The sequence below is a fragment of the Dermacentor silvarum genome, chromosome 1 (assembly GCF_013339745.2).
Source record: "Dermacentor silvarum isolate Dsil-2018 chromosome 1, BIME_Dsil_1.4, whole genome shotgun sequence".
In the NCBI taxonomy this organism is placed as follows: domain Eukaryota; kingdom Metazoa; phylum Arthropoda; class Arachnida; order Ixodida; family Ixodidae; genus Dermacentor; species Dermacentor silvarum.
The window spans coordinates 171523264-171539276 of record NC_051154.1 but is presented as its reverse complement, the minus strand read 5'-3'; the positions used below and the strand labels follow the sequence as shown (position 1 = coordinate 171539276).

At 46.7% G+C, this 16013-nt stretch overlaps 1 long non-coding RNA gene across 1 annotated transcript in view; it reads right to left on the bottom strand.

Annotated features, from left to right (window-relative positions):
• LOC125940849 (uncharacterized) overlaps positions 1-8926 on the bottom strand; it is a 91852-nt gene extending 82926 nt beyond the window's left edge. Inside the window, exon 1 of the long non-coding RNA XR_007464047.1 lies at positions 8835-8926. This is a non-coding gene — a long non-coding RNA (uncharacterized LOC125940849). The remainder of the gene's footprint in view (positions 1-8834) is intronic.
• Positions 8927-16013: the final 7087 nt, after the last annotated feature.

Sequence of the window (16013 nt, the reverse complement as noted above, 5' to 3'; positions counted from 1 at the left end):
GCAAGAGACGGTGGATTGTCACACAGACTTGGTGACTCTCGTGCTCTGACTTCACTGACGAGTGTATTGCTTCTTCGTTGCCACTGCTATTCTCACGTCATGCATGATGTTGATACATCTGTCCCTGAGCTCTTCAGCAAGCGACTATCGACGAAGCTTCTATGAAATTAGACCAAATATACAGTTATTGAAACGCAGAATTCTATACGACTACTGTAGGAGCAGGACAGCGTTCGCTTTCGGTACATTTTCATAATGAAATTCAAGTACTCTACTTCCAAGTATAACAATACGATTGTGGTTTTGGCACGTGCAGCTCCATAATTCAGTTAAGGCTTAACACTTCTGCCACGATGCGATGTGCCATGTGAGGCGAAGACAATGCTTAACCATCTCAGAGGTTATGAACAATGGCGCACAACAACGCCTCAAGCAAACACGTCTCCTTGTGTGTTCTGTGTACTACGCAGACAAACAACAGGGGTGCACGCAAGGTAATGTTTAACATCAACTATCCACTCTCGTATTGAGAGTGGATAGTTGAACTAAACATTGAGGAACTAAACTTGAACTAAACATTTAGGAAATGAAACAATCGCCGTCAACATCACCGCTCATTATCGTCAGTGATAATAAACAGCACAGAAAGCTTCGCTTACATCAATTCCCACAGTGCGTGGGATCCGCATAATTTTACGCTGCACTATTTTCGGGATAGGCCAACATTGTGACGTATGATGACGTGTTAATTAATTTTAAATACATTCCGGGGTTTTACATGCCAAAACTACGATCAGATTATGAGGCACGCCATTGTGGGGAGAAGCGTCCGTGGCGTAATGGTTACAGTATCGGGCTTATGTGCTACAGTTTCTAAATCAGACCATCAGTCATTTATCGATTTATTTAAAAGCAGGCAGTGTCGCCTGAAGGGTGAACCAGTGACCACGATAGCAAGGCTCAGCATTGTGCTTGGACTTCGCACGGATTGTTCAAAGTATATGCGCGTGCGACATCTCGGTGCAACCATGGGCGCAGCGCCGAACTTAAGGCGACCCCTGCTGGAAAGAAAGAACAGCGCCCTGTCAGCCAGTGTTGCCAGGTCCGACGAGGCGGCGTAGCCAAAAGCTAGAAAAGTTGTAGCCCAAATGTAGCCAAACAGAATAAAAGTGCAAAATATTTCGTAGCCAAATGTATCCATCTTTATTTGCAATTTTATTTGTGTATACATTTTCATATTTGATTACGGCAATCCTTTTTTGCGCAACCCATCGTAACAAATGTCCGTGCCACCATGACGGTCGGCCCTTTACATCAATAACAGCGACATCATGCTTGCGCAGAACACTTTTTGGTTGGCCCCGGAAGCTCTTACGTTCCAGCGAATTGCTGCAGAGGGCGAAATCAGTGCTTTTATTTTGTGACAGATAGTACTAAGTTATTATTTTTAGTTATTTACAGTAATATTAACTACGAACTCTGCTTTTTAGCTGTCGTGAACACAAAATAATGTTCAGCGTCATCGATCTCTCACGTTATTTCTGCCTACGGCCTAGAACTTCAGCTGTCCAGCGATCTGCAACGGCGACTTGCTTACGGGTTCCTTTTTGATGAGCTAAAACAATTCTTTCGCGCTATGATATCTCGTGTTATTTGTCACATTGTCCTTTCTTGTTTTCTCATTTTTCTGTTCTTGTTTTTCAATTAGCTTGGCTCGGATTAGCTGGGACACACACTTTATATATAGTGTCAATGGACATCAACCTGGCCGCCATCTTAGGTCTCTAGCATGCCAAGAACATGCGTTAAGAAAAGGGACAGGCAACAGATGCCACTCATTGTCTGAATCGGTGTAAGCGGAGCTTTAAGAGCTTACTGCGCTAACCGGAACACTATAGTGTACGAAGCGCGCAGTCGTTTTCAGCGACGAGCATTCCGGAACTAACTCGCTCGAAATGGTAAATGCCGCGACGGCACCCAAAGAGCAATGGTAAACAACACATTGATAACAGTGGTAATGCTGTGAAAACCGATTACTATCAAAAAGCAAACCATGTTGATGACTAATAAAGTTTTAGAATAGGGGCCCCTAAAGTTTGGGGCCCCGAAGAGCTTTGCGGGTGTTAGCGTTGGGGCATGCAGGAATGAAGAGTTTTGGAATAGGCGTGTTGCGTTTGCGAATAGCATGATGCTTTTGCAGCGTCACTACGGCGTCAAAGAAAAGCTGCTACGTGCTCCAGCAGCCAAATCGTTGGGCCATTTTCAGTGATTCCAAAGCAACCCTACAAACTCTACAGTTTTCCTATACGACAAGCGTTACACGAGCAGCTAGTGCACGAAATTAGGCACGCTCATCATCACGCGCTCGAAGGACATGACATTACATTTCAATGGTTGCGAAAGCCATTGCGGAATTGTCGGTAACGACAGCGCAGATGAAGCAGCACGCTCGGCTCATCACAAACATCCGCTGGTTCCTACACCACTCTCAATAACGGATGCTGCGCGGCAACTTCAATCGATTGCTCGCCACATCACACTTCTGCGATGGAATTCACCGGGTTTCACCAACTCACGTTTGCACTCTCTTGACCCTGACTTGCGACTTCGCCTACCACCTGGACTCTCCCGTCGTGAAACAACTTTACTGTGCCGCATGTGGTTGGGTGTCGCATTTACCAACGCCTATTCGTTCCTATTAGGGATGACCAACAGTGCGGTGTGCAATTTGTGCGGGTGCGACGAGACTCTCGAGCACTTTCTGTGTCACTGTCCATCTTTTGACACTCAACGACGTATTCTCCAAGCTAAACTCAACCTGTTAGATAACAGAAAGCTCTCGGAAGTAAAGATTCTTGGGCCATCGCCTATGCATTCTTGCATGCAAAAGGCCACAAAAGCCCTTCTGCAGTTCGTGAAGAGTACTGGATTGTACGAACGCTTGTGACAACGGAGATTCTTCTGTGACTGTCTGCGAATGACTGACTGTATTTTTTTCTTTTCTTTTCTCTCCTTACCTATTCTTCCCCTTTCCCCTCCCCAAGTGTAGGGTAGCCAACCGGGTCCTTGGTTAACCTCCCTACCTTTCCCTCTTTCTTTCTCTCTCTCTCTCTCTCTGTTATAAATATTAAAATAAAATATACCAGTTTATGATAAGAAAAGTTATTTAGACTTTTGTGTTTTTGCCTTTTTATTACAATTTAGAACTTATTCTATTAGCAGCATGCAACTTGTTGCGCTTAGTATTGAGTAACCAACTTTACGCACCTTCAACCAGCCAAGTCAATCCGTGACAGGCCTACGAGTCAAGAAATCGACAATTGAATTCGGAATAAGCAGCGTATAATCAATCAATCTTCATTACACATGTTAGTTGAGAGAAAGCGATAACCGCAATCATTTCTAGCTTACGAACTTCACGCATTACCATGAATCCATCCCAGTTTTGTGCTAGGTTAGAGCCGTCGCTTCGATGGGCGCCGCCATGTTTGTTTACAAAAGCTTTTGGGGCAGCTTTTGGGGCTCCCGCTAAATTGATGAAATAGCGTGCCCGACGCAATATCCAAGCACAGTTTGCGTCTTGCGCATGCGCAGTGGCTTCGACGCTATTTCTTTGGGGCCGCAAAACGTTTGAGGCCCCTTTTCTAAAACTCTAATAATTGCTGGGGTTTTGTGTGCCAAAACCACGATATGATTGGGAGGAATGACGCAGGGGGGGATTCCGGATTAATTTTGGCCATCTCGGCTTCTTTAACGTACACATAAATCTAAGTACACGGGTGTTCCAGCATTTAGCCTTGATCGAAATGCGGCTGCCGTGGCCTGGAATCAAATCCCCGTCCTCGAGCCAGCAGCGAGACACATCACAAGCTAAGCTAACACAGTGGGTGAAGTTCATGTGACGTGGGGCGCTGATGTCATGGTGGCAAACATGTTTCGATATTAGCGGAATGAGTATCTGCATCCGTGACGTTACGGGCAAACCATCTAGAAGTAAAAGCACCAGAACCCACCTTTGACTCGGGGTCTTGCTCCCATTCCCTTTTTACACGTTCTCGCATACTTGGCCCACTTCCCCATGTTTGGATTCTCCTCTCTGAGGAGGATCTGATCTTACGTCCAACCTATCGAAATGAATCTCTAATCTAAGCTCGAAGAAAAATTCATCTAGCTGGAAAAGGAAAATGGGAGTAAAGCTTCGCGCGAGATACGTGAACTAGGTCGAAAGCTGTGCCCGGCGCGATACTTCACCCAGAATTAAGACATGGCCATGAACACACTGGGGCGTGTCATCCACCCGTGCTTCCCTTCTTTTATGTCGGTGCCACGATCGCCCGACGGCCCCGACCCTATGTTATGGCTCTCCCTTCCTAAGCATAGCCATGTTAGTACAGTGTGAAAAACCCACTACTCCCAGGTTCATTCCAATGCCCTGGGATTGTGTGCCTAACGGTGAAGCAGGGTGTAAATTTCAGTGCATCAAAGATCAAAGCCACCGGCTCAGACAACGGCGCAGAGAGGGAAGGAAAGGCGGGGGGGGGGGGGGGGGGGTCAGTTCGCGCACGCACACACGCTCAGCCACGCGACCGGCGCCGCCAGCTAAAACACAGCCTTCGAAATTTGCTTCTACCCGATCAGAGCCACCTCTGGAGCGTGGATTAGGGCGCCACTTATAGCCCAAACACAGCCAAGTCGCAGATTTTCAGTAGCCCAAATATAGCCACTAGCCAACTCGTCCAAGTCGACGCCAAAAAATTTCTCCCGTAGCCCAATTTGGCTATATATAGCCAAACCTGGCAACACTGCTGTCAGCTACAAAACGCCTGACAACGCAGGCATCTTCTTATTCTTCTTCCTGGGATTATACGTGTCAAAACCAGTTCTGATTATGAGGCACGCTGTAGTGGAGGGCTCCGGATTAATTTTGACCACCTGGGGTTCTTTAACGTGCACTAGAACGCAAGCACACGGGCGTTTTTGCATTTCGCCTCCATTGAAATGCGGCCGCCGCGGCCGGGATTCCATCCCGCGACCTCGTGCTGATGAAGAGCGCTGCCAGTTGCACGCGTTGGACATCGACGATGCACGAGGTGAAACCGATGGGAAACCGTCCGCGCTCGGAAAACGCTCCAAGCAAACTAGCTTGCATACGGAAAATTCTTAACGATGTATTCGACCTCTTGAGGCATGCCTGTGGGTCGTAATATATTTGTTGGTGTAGCGGGCTTCTGTGCTGGCACTAGCGTGATTGAATCCTGCTGGCGGACATGTTTATTGATGTTTATTTGTTTATATATTTAAATATTTATGTATATATATCTATATATATCCGGAACATCACGGCGACCAGTGGTGCCAGGGGCACATACCTAGTAGCGTCTTTAATAAAAAACTGAGTGTCATAAAAAAAGCAAGAAACAGTTGATATTTAGCAACGTCTTCATTTGGGCTGGTTGACACATTTTGTCAAACATCAGATTTTTTAAACAGCGGGACGTAAACAGCCGTTCTACAAGCATGCGTGTCGGTTTGTCCAGTACGTGTCACACGCAGGTTGTGTAGATGATTCCGCTCATGTGCAATCGTTGTTACATTGGGCAAACGGGCATACGAGTATCAACGACCACCTACGTGCACATGCGGCTTCACTTAAAGGTAACCTGCACAGTCATCTTGCTAACCATTGTCAGAAGTGTGGTTGCACCCCGGTTTTGGACAAGTACAGCATAGTTGAAAAATACCGTGAACAGTGTGCGCGAGAAATATTTGAAGCTTTTAGCACCCTGACACTCGTGGACGCATGCGTCAGCGCAACCGTCCCTCTCCCTTTCGACAAAAAAATTTTTTTTATAGGGTGTGGGTCTGTCCGTCCTCTGTAGTAGGTAGTAGTAGTAGGTAGCCACGTCTACTTTTATGAAAAAAAAATTCCGAAAGTTGTGTCCGTAGCGCGGAATCGAACCAGGCACCCCTCGCTTCCGAAGGCGCGGTGCTAACCACTACGCCACGAAGCGCACATGGACACGCGCACCACGATGACAATAAATACCCAACATTAACGAAAGACTGCGCGTTTCTAACGCGTTTGTGCTAGCGCGTTACGGCCCGTGTAAGAAGCTGGTGTAAGACGCTGTGGCCTCTCCGCCTTACCCCCGTATTCATAAACGCTCCTCGACTTGAACTTGATTTGCCACCGCCTTGGGCAGCGCGTTCGAAACGCGTTGAAGGCGGTGGAAAGTCAAGTTCAAGTCGAGGAGCGTTTATGAATACGGGGGTGATACTCTCTCAGCAGTCATGTGATGGCGTCGGCAAACGCGGTGCACGTTCCGGCATGTGTAAACGGCTGCGTAAGACGCTGTGGCCTCTCCCCCTTACTAGAGAGTACTGCACGTTTCTAACGCGTTTGTGCTAGCGTCCCTTTAAGCGGGAGATGGTGCAATTATAATGAAGGGCGCTGTTATAAAATAAGAATGACGTCACATATGGCGCGTGTCATTGGTGGAAGTCAATCGTTCGATTTAGTGCGGCGAGACTGGGCGAATTACACGGAAGATTCACGGTTTACCGATGATTCCCTCCGGAGCTTCGCCCACTCATCATCATTCACCCCGTGGATATGCGGTGTTTTTTTTTTTTTAGTTTTTCTAACAATAAAACATTCCGTTGTAAGTCAGCGCTTTGTACTGTGCCTCTTTTCTTCGTCGTGTGTCGCGCTGTTCCAAAAAAAAAACTGCTGTTTGAGAAGTAGATATTTACTCTCGATAACGACTGACTTGCGCCAGTTTCGTAAAAATCTCATATGCATTCGAAAACTTATGTCACATTCGTATATTATATTTTGCTAATATTTTAAGTAATGCTGAGCTGTAAGCAATATTGACCTGCAACTGGAGATTGAAAGATGTTGACAGAACTCTCCGTCATGCAATCCTTATCTTTTTTTTATGATAACCTGCATTATCACTTTTTTAAAGCGAAGCATTCTTCTCCGAGTGCAGCCACTTTCTCGCGGGTGGACGCACGAGCGGGCGGAATATCTCGCCGTTTGGGTGTGCCGATCCCGGTGACAGTGCAATATAAAATTATGTGCCACAGGACCGACTGCGTAGGTATGTGCACTGGGTATGTGCCACCACGTAGGTGCCGCTGTGGTTTAGTTTGCTTGCAATCTTATATCTTGCCATTACAAGCATTCTGTTTTATTTGTCATAAATACAAATACTACAGGATACAATATTTGCACAAGCGTCCACTACATACATACAACCGTTCTCTACAAATCCTGTTATGATGCGCATTAAGTAGACTTCGACTACAGTTGAGTCCGCCAGTTTTGTTTGTCATTGCTAATTTTCCCAAATAATAAATGATCATTTCTGTTTTCTGTATAGCACAAAGACGAAGAGACGAAGCCGAGCTACTTTCTACCTCAGTTTTTCCACCGCATCCAACTTATAACAGAACAGAACTGAGCACAACAGAACTAGAAATTGCTGTCCTGGAGGGGGGGATATTCTGTGAGTGTCCACCTAGTGGTCTGCCCATTTCAGATGTGAGCGATTGGCTGCAGCTGCCCGAGCGCGAAGTAGACTGGCTGCCTTCGTCTCGCTCGTGCACCTGGAGCTAATCGACGAACTGGAGCCAACCGAAATGGACAGTCCACTAGATGGACTCTTACAGAATACCCCCCCCCCCCACCCCCCCTGGGCTCATCTTCACAACAACGTCATCACGCTAGAACAGTTAGTAAGCGCTGATACCAGCCAATTGTCATGTTGGACATATTATTACCGAAGGCAGCCGGCCAAGAGAAAATGAAACTTGCGAACGAAAACCTTTGTGAATTCGACCCCTGAATTCTTGGGATTTTTTTAATTATTTTTTTTTGTTTCTCATGAGTTTCTATGTATGCTAATAACAATAGTAAACATAAGTCTAGCATACGTTTCTGGTGCGTGAAAATTTTAGCGCCCTGTAATGCAGTGCAAACCTTATTAAAATCTTCCGCGCGCCGCCAGTTAACGGCACTTGCATCGTAGCGTTCATTTCTGTCATTGAGAGTATCCACTGATATCAGTATGTTAATGCGTGCCTGTGCGGTTGGGTGCGAGTGCGGGAACATGAGTGTGCGGTCGTTTTTGTTTCTGTCATCCAAGTCTGATTGTGTAGTCTCGCAGCTATAGCTACGGTCAGCATACTATTCCGTTTCACCTCAAACTAGCAACAGTCGCTAGTCTTCGCCCCTTGAGCAGTCGAGGCTTCAGTTTACGGGCGGCAGCTGCCGTCGCGACGAGTCGAGGACGAGTCGAGGACGAGCACTTCGCGCTATTGCGCGTCGTGCCCCGCGGATCCCCTGCTCCACTCTTGAAAATCAGCCGCATGCGCGTCCGCCGTCGTCGTCTCGCACAGAAAGGGGAGCTCCTCTTCTTCAGCGTTGGTCTTATTGTTTTTCTGCGGTTTCGTTTTTTATCGCTGCGCGCAGTTCCCTTCTTCCGTGCCATCAATCGGCGATACCGCAGCGACGCCTGGAAACCCGCGCGGTACCGCGAACTGCACCACGCACGCCGTACATGTGTCTCTGCCGCGCCGTGGGACAGATTGTGTTCGTCAAACACGTCTCGGGAGAGAACGCTCTGCGGCACCAGCAGCATCGCCTACGTAGGCGGCGCTGCGCCCGAGATTGCGATTACTGCTGAGTGCGCGTAGTTCGAGACACCTCCGACATCCTCACTCCCCTGCTTCGGTAGCGCAGCGCTGCCCTTTATGTTGCTACCATCGATAATATATATATATATATATTTTTTTTTCTGGGACGCTCCCATTGTGTTACTGCTTACCCTCGGCGTCCCCGAAGCTCCATCTCCTCCTCTTCGCTCTATGCCGTCGCTCCTTGGTTTCAGTAGCGAAGCCACCCGGCAGCGTGGTTGTGGTGCTGCTTTGCAGCGCTCCGGCGGCGTGTGGAGAAGAGAGGAGCCTGTCGGGGAGATAGCGTTACGCGACGAAGCGCAACGTGCTCTTTCCACAGGCGCGGTGTTGTTGTCGCCTGTCATTTCGTGTTTTTCGTTTATAGACTCTTTTTTTTTTATCTGCGGCGACGACGTGCCACGTTTTGCTCTTCGCGGGAAAGGCGATGAAAAGGATAATAAGCGGGAAAGAAGCGAACAGGCCTGCACACACGCATGGAGAGCAAACGAAAAAAAGAATCCCGTGGCAGAGCCGGAGACGAGGGTGGCTATATTGAGGGAGGCTTCACTCCGTGCAGCGCGCGCCGCTGGCTACAGCTATCCGCAGCACAACAACCCGCTGCCACCGCCGAACGACGGCCCGCGAGGAGTGCGGCTTATAGGAAGTGACGTTTTGGAGAGCCTTGTTGGAACGGATCTCTTTGGAGGTGTCGTATCATGCAACTTGACATTGAGAACACGTCCCGGGTTAGCCTCGCGAGCAACGCTGACGCGGCGAATTGAGCCGAACGCGGGCGCCTGTTTCTTCTTTGCCCCCCCATCTGCTTCGCGAGAGCCACCGAAGCGCGTCGGCGGAAGCTTTCGGAGCAGGTTATTCGAAACTGCGCCGAAGGGTTCCGGTAGACATGTGGTTGGAGCTGACGCCTTATTCATTATTCTTAACTCGTTTTGCGCCCATGCGAAATCATGTGTACGCTTTCGTTTTTGTTCACCGAACGATTATTATTGTGCTGATGAAAGGAGCGATTACGAGAGTGTTAATTTATTTTTTTTAGCAGATTTCGTTTTAGAGTCGTCCGCGCTTGTGAATACAGAGCTGAATAACGCTATGTTAAGCAGCGCACGTACGTAAATCCTCGGTCGCGTTGGGCGTATAGAGGAAAATTGGAGCCTACAGCAATAATTAAGCGCGAATCATAATCATTACAAGGACATGGAGGTTTACCACGCAGGGGAAAATCCCGAGTTGCCTGAGCGGGAACGCACACCATTTGTGACCGCCAGCAGTGTGCTACGGAATAATACAGCCGCATTGTCTTCGCATGGTCTTTTAAGCTTCTAAATATGACTTTTGCCTAATTCTTCCGTCATCATACGCCTAATTATTTTAATTTCAAGCACTTAGTTCTTACTTGAGTAGGCCTCTATTTGTTGTTTAAGAGATTAGACGTTACCTATGCCTGTCACTGTGACCTCCTGCTTTTTTTTTTTTTTTTGCTTTTTGGCTGTCTTGCTGTTGTTCGCTCTTTAAATATCGCTACAAAATTAATTTTACCGTCATCATTAGTAGCAGAACTATATAAACACAATAAAGCGCGTTCTCTGAAACGGTCTTTGTGTTTTCTTTTTAAATTTTATTCCGTAGGTTATTTGCGCACTTCCGATTTACTTTTTCTTTAACAGCTTTAAATTCGCAATAGCAAGTTTTAGTATTGTGGTGATAGCGACCAAACACATTCTGTACAACAATATGAGCCGGGAGCTCTCTCGTTCGAGTAATGTCCCGTTAATAGTAAATACTCGTCAATTTTCGGCTCGGAGTGGCGACAAAAAAAAAAAAAAAAAAAAAAAAAAAAAAAAAAAAAAACAGACACACGCGGAAGGTTGCTCGATGGTGGGACACGAGTCGCGATGCCTGTCAACGTCACCCTATAGATACATATACATACAGGCACAAGGACTGCGCTCTTGCAGCTCCACAATACAATCTAACAATGACGTCACCTCAACATTTCTTCTTTCGGGACTAGCCAAAGGAAGGGATGTGCATGACATGCCAGCAGCAAGCCACTGCAAAACATGGGATGTGGAATCGCCCTAAAGACGAGGCAATCCGCGAACACATCACGGACGGCAAGGTGTTGAGCCCCTCGGTGCAAATAAAAAAACCTAAATAAAAGTGAGGGAGGCCCGTACCACCATAGGTATGGCAGTTTAAAAGCCAATTGAACAAAAATGAAAAGGGGTAGAAAATCCAAAAGAAAATTTAGGAAGGAAGCCAAATATTAAAAAATAAAAAAAAACATGCCGAGGTGTAGCCGCAGTATAAAGCGGAGAAAAGGATTCAAATCAACATTTGGTGCCATAAGAAAAAAGGTCTGCATTGGAATGGTGTGTTTCGTTGCGAGAATCTGTGCTGGTATTTTATTAGTGAATGAAAATGAAAAGAGGGGTGAAAAAATAAAAAAAAACGCAAGATATGAGGAAAAGGAAAGAAAAAGAAAAGAGAAGAGAAAATAAAAAATGTTCCAAGTCTTCGGGACGGTACGCCATGAACAGAGGCCATGCAAGTTCGGCATGATGGCAAGCGGCACAGGCTGACGAAGCGGCGTTGTTGTACTCGCCGATCGCAGATCTGTAAGGCTAGAACTGAGGAACTGCTGATGAAGCCTGTGCCAAAATTACAGATAGAAAACGTCGAGAAAAGTAGAGTGTGGGTGAAAAAAAAAATTCGGGGCAGCAGAAATAAATGGGCGCATTTGCGGGTTGACGAGATGAATGATGATGACAAGCGTGAGCAATGACATCAGACATTCCGTCAGTAGTGTCCTCGGAGCCTGGCTCCACCTTAGTTGGCATAACCAAGGAAACTACAGAGCGAAAGCTGGTAACAGAGATGAAGAGAAGAAAGAGATAGAGAGAGAGAAAAATGAAACGAGAAAGAAAAGTATGAATATATGAGGATGAAAATATGCATGCATGACACGTGAACCGGATCAAAAGGAAGCAGGGAAAGTAAATGACGAAATGTGAAGACAAAGGCGGATTAAAAGTGCTCTCTTCCGTTTGTCAATTAATACAGAATTATAATGTGTGGGCGTCAATGTATTGTCGCGGTGGTCTTTGATCATATAGGCGATCTCACAAGTCAAAGGGCAGTCATTCAAATAATGGTGCAAGTCTGTGCATGCACCGCATGCACAATTACTATGGAGTGACTGGATTAAAACGAAAATAATAAAAGGACAATCGGGCGTGAGCAGTTATGAGGTGTGTGATGGGTTTTTGTGGCGGGAAAAACAGAGGTATACTATGGATATTCGGAACCCATTTAAAGAGTTTAGTGCCCGGGTTATCGCGCAACCAATCCACACTCCACTGCGTGAAAGAAGAGGCGCGCATCTTTGTTTTTATTGAGGTCGGTGTAGCGACAATGAATCGGGATATACCGTGTGATGTAGCCAAGTTGGCAATGTTGTCGGGAAGCTCATTGCAGTAAACACCCTTAAGCGCAGGCACATGGAAAAGTTCCACACGACGCAAAGACAAGATGGAAATGAGCGTTTGTTTGATTTCGTGTACATAGTTGTTGCTTGCGGTTAAATTAGGTAACGCAGTAAGTAAAGCAAGGCAATCGTAGTAAATGTGTAGAGGGGGCGGGGGGGGGGGGTGACATGAGGCAAGGTGCGGATATATAGTCACATTTGATTATTAGAATCGACCTCACCACAGCAGTCATTAAGGCATTTCCATCTTGCGGGTGAAGCTCGCTGAATACGTCTATGATGAAGACGGATCAGGCCATCGCCTTTATGAGAACCACCCACGAAGGCACGAAGAACCAAGGCGCCAGTAGGGGGATTACGCACACGTCAGTTTCGAGATATTATTTCCCAAAGTGTGGGACGAAATACATGGGCGTTCCAGTTACTTTTGTGCTTCATGGCATAAAAGAGCGTTTTGTTAAAAAATCAATTGGAACAACAGTGCATTTTTACGGCGAGTTTCATGGCGCATATCTCCAAACTGGTGATTCTGGAATTTTATTTCAAGTGCATCCTCCTCGCAAGCTCACCGGCTACAATTCGTTAAGGGGACTGCGCTGCTCTTACAGGAGGGCCTACAAAAAGTTGCAGAGTACTGTGATGATCGGAAAATGCACGTAAATTTCGAAAAAAGTCTGACGATGTCTTTCACAAGAAGGCGAAATTTACACGAGTTTAGTTATTTAATACATGGACATGACATATTGCTCTCGTCTCCGACATCAAATACGAGGGCGATTCAGAAAGTAATGCCTCCAAGCCCACTACTTTGCCAATAGTACTGCAAACATTTTCAACTCTTTATCGTTAATTCGCTGATGTTTAATCTATACAATATCACTTTCCTCACCTTTCTACCTGTTCTCGTCCCCGAGTAATCGAGCAATACATGGCATCAAGTGGTGACGTCCGGTTGAAACAGCGGGCTGTAATTGAATTTCTGACTGCGGAAGGTTGTGGCTTGTGTGGAGATTTGATGCGGCTGGATTTTGGTCTTTCACAGTCCTTGCCCACCTCCGCACAGTGCTGACGTCAACACAGGCGTCCCCGTAAACTGCAGTCAGACGCCGATGAATGTTGATGGGCGCGCAACCTATACCGCAGTCAGAAATTCAATTACAGCCGGCTGTTTCAAACTGACGTCATCATTGGATGCCATGTATTGCTCGATTACTCTGGAACGAGAAGAGATAGGATGGTGAGGCAAGTGACATTCTATAGCTTAAACATCAGTGCGTTAATGACAAAGAGTTCAAAATGTTTGCAATACTATTGGCAAAGTAGTCGGCTTGGTGGCATTACTTTCTGAATCACCCTCGCACTTAGGTGTCATCAGTTAGTGTCATCAGGATTGTCATGGCCCTGACATATTCATTACGTCACAGCAAAGGACTCCAGAGTGCTGGGTTTCTTGTGCCGAAATACCAAGCATTTCCCAGAGGAAACCAAGCAGCTTCTTTGTCAAACAAATGTCCGGTCCATGCTTGAGTATGCTTGCACAGCATACTAGACGATATAAAAAAAATAGAAAAGAGTTCAAAATATGTCGATAAGGTTTGTTTTCAATAATTACGCAATCCATTTTAGCGTGTCTCTTGTGAAAGAGAGCCTCAGACACACTTTTAAAGCTTAAGAAAGAAAACTAAGATTGGACATATTTCATAATATATTCTATTCTAGAACAGGCATAGAACTGGACAGCTATATATGCCGCCCACAGTACGTTTCTCCTCGATATATGTACTGGCTCCTGTGCTTTTTCAATTGCCCCCTTTGTATTGAGTAACCCACCTCTCTGTAATGCCTTGTTGGTACTGAGGGTACTGTGACAGATAAATAAATAAATAAATAAATAAATAAATAAATAAATTACAATACGTGCGGAAAGTAGTTAACTAAGAAGTTAGTTAGTGAATTTTTAAAATTTCTTGAATATGTGTTTTGTTTTCTCGTGCAAGTGATGTCCACCTCTCTGAATAATCCAGCTCAAGGACTAGAATTGTGTTATCTGCAGCAGGCGATTTTAAAATTCCATAAAATTTAAAAATTATCACCCCGTATAGCGCCGTATGTGAAAGCAAGCTTCTTTCTACGTTATTCGACGGATATATATCGACATTATCCGCTGTGGAACTAGTCAAGGTACGAGTTCTTTCGTTGCGCCGACATTAACGGAGCAAGGTGAGGTGACGTCGATCAGGTCTAGAACCTCGTTCGTTATTGCTTAGAACCATCAATGTTTTTCAACTTCCTTTTTTTTTCTCTCTGTGTGCTTTTCTTTTGTCTCTTTCTGCCTCCCCTTATCCCTTCCCCAGTGCAGGGTATGTAACAAACTGGATATCTATCTTCCGGTTAACATCCCTGCCTTTCGCATCTCATTTATCTCTTTCGCTCGCATCAATCATCAATTTCATTCTAATATCCCCCCCACCCCCCACTTCCCTTCTCCGCGGTAAAAAAAAAAAAAAAATCAGCTGTGCAATGTGCCAAGAAGCACCTATGCTTCTGTGCTTTCATGCGGGCCGAGTGGTAGCGGGAAATCCCTTATCACCATGAAGTGCAAAATGAATGCAAGGTAGGACGTCGTGATGTGAGTAAAAGAAAAAAAAACACACACAGGCCACCCTGCAGGCTGCCAGGGTTTCGTATCACAACGTCCTCTTCGGTCGAACTCTTTCTGTCCCTTAAATCAGGCGTCGTGTCAACGTGTGTCTGTTTCCTCCCGTCATCCTGTCTAGTGTTTACTACGCAGCGCACGTGAAAATATTTTGTGCCGTGTAACACGGCCGTGCTAGAGTACCGTGCTTAGGTTGCGTGCGTCTCGCACACTCTTTTTTTTTTTTTCTGCAGGCTGGCGCGGCCCAGCTGCGGTGATCCATTCCCACTTTGGGTGCTGGGACAGCGGCCGCACGATGGCGACTCTGCTGTTCGATCTCGCGCGGCAAATACCCTAGAGCGCTCGAGGACGACAACGGCGGCGACGGCGTCTCTGTAGCGCGCGCGTGCCTGCGCCCAAAGATGATGTATGCGCGTTTAAATATAGATGGAGCGGGGACTCTAACGGCTCAGAAATTGGCCCGCTCCGGCTGCCACGCCAAAGGGGCCTCATTTGTGTGGCCTACGACGCCGCCACGACGACGAAAGGACGGGGGCTCTCGGCGTGATGGAAGAGTTGGGCGCCGGGTCGAACCCCGGCCGCCCCCATTTCTAGCCCCGTCTCTGTTGTCGGGCTGCTCTGCGTTGTCCCTCTGACGTGCAGTACGGTGCAGAGCAGCAGTCCCCGGCAGAGCGGCTTTTACACACATGAGCCTTCTCTGCAGTGAAGGCTCTTTTCTCAATCTATCGCAGCTGTACTGGGCCGGTCTCTCTGGGTCGCTCTGGGATCGCTCTGTGGCTGCACAGTCAAGCTGGTTCATCGAGATTAGGTATAGCCTTTCGATTCGCTACCTTATTAAGGTCCGAAGTAAAAGGGCGATATTTAGTTCATAGCGTCATCAAACATACTTTTTAAAGCTCAGGACTGACCTCGCCGGTTCTCTCCCCCTCTGCAGCGGTAACCCTGCATAGTACTTGAGAAAGGAAGCATATAGCCAACTATATAGCATATATCAACCGAAGCATATAGCGACATGAAGCATATAGCCAAAAAGCTGAAGCAGCGAATGATGCCCGTAGCCTATGGCACCGCTGGCATCTATAGCCCCCTATAGACTGCAGGCACTGAGAAAAACGAACGAAAAAGAGCGGACGAAGGGATCATAGCTGACTTGATGCGTTGGCTTTGCGG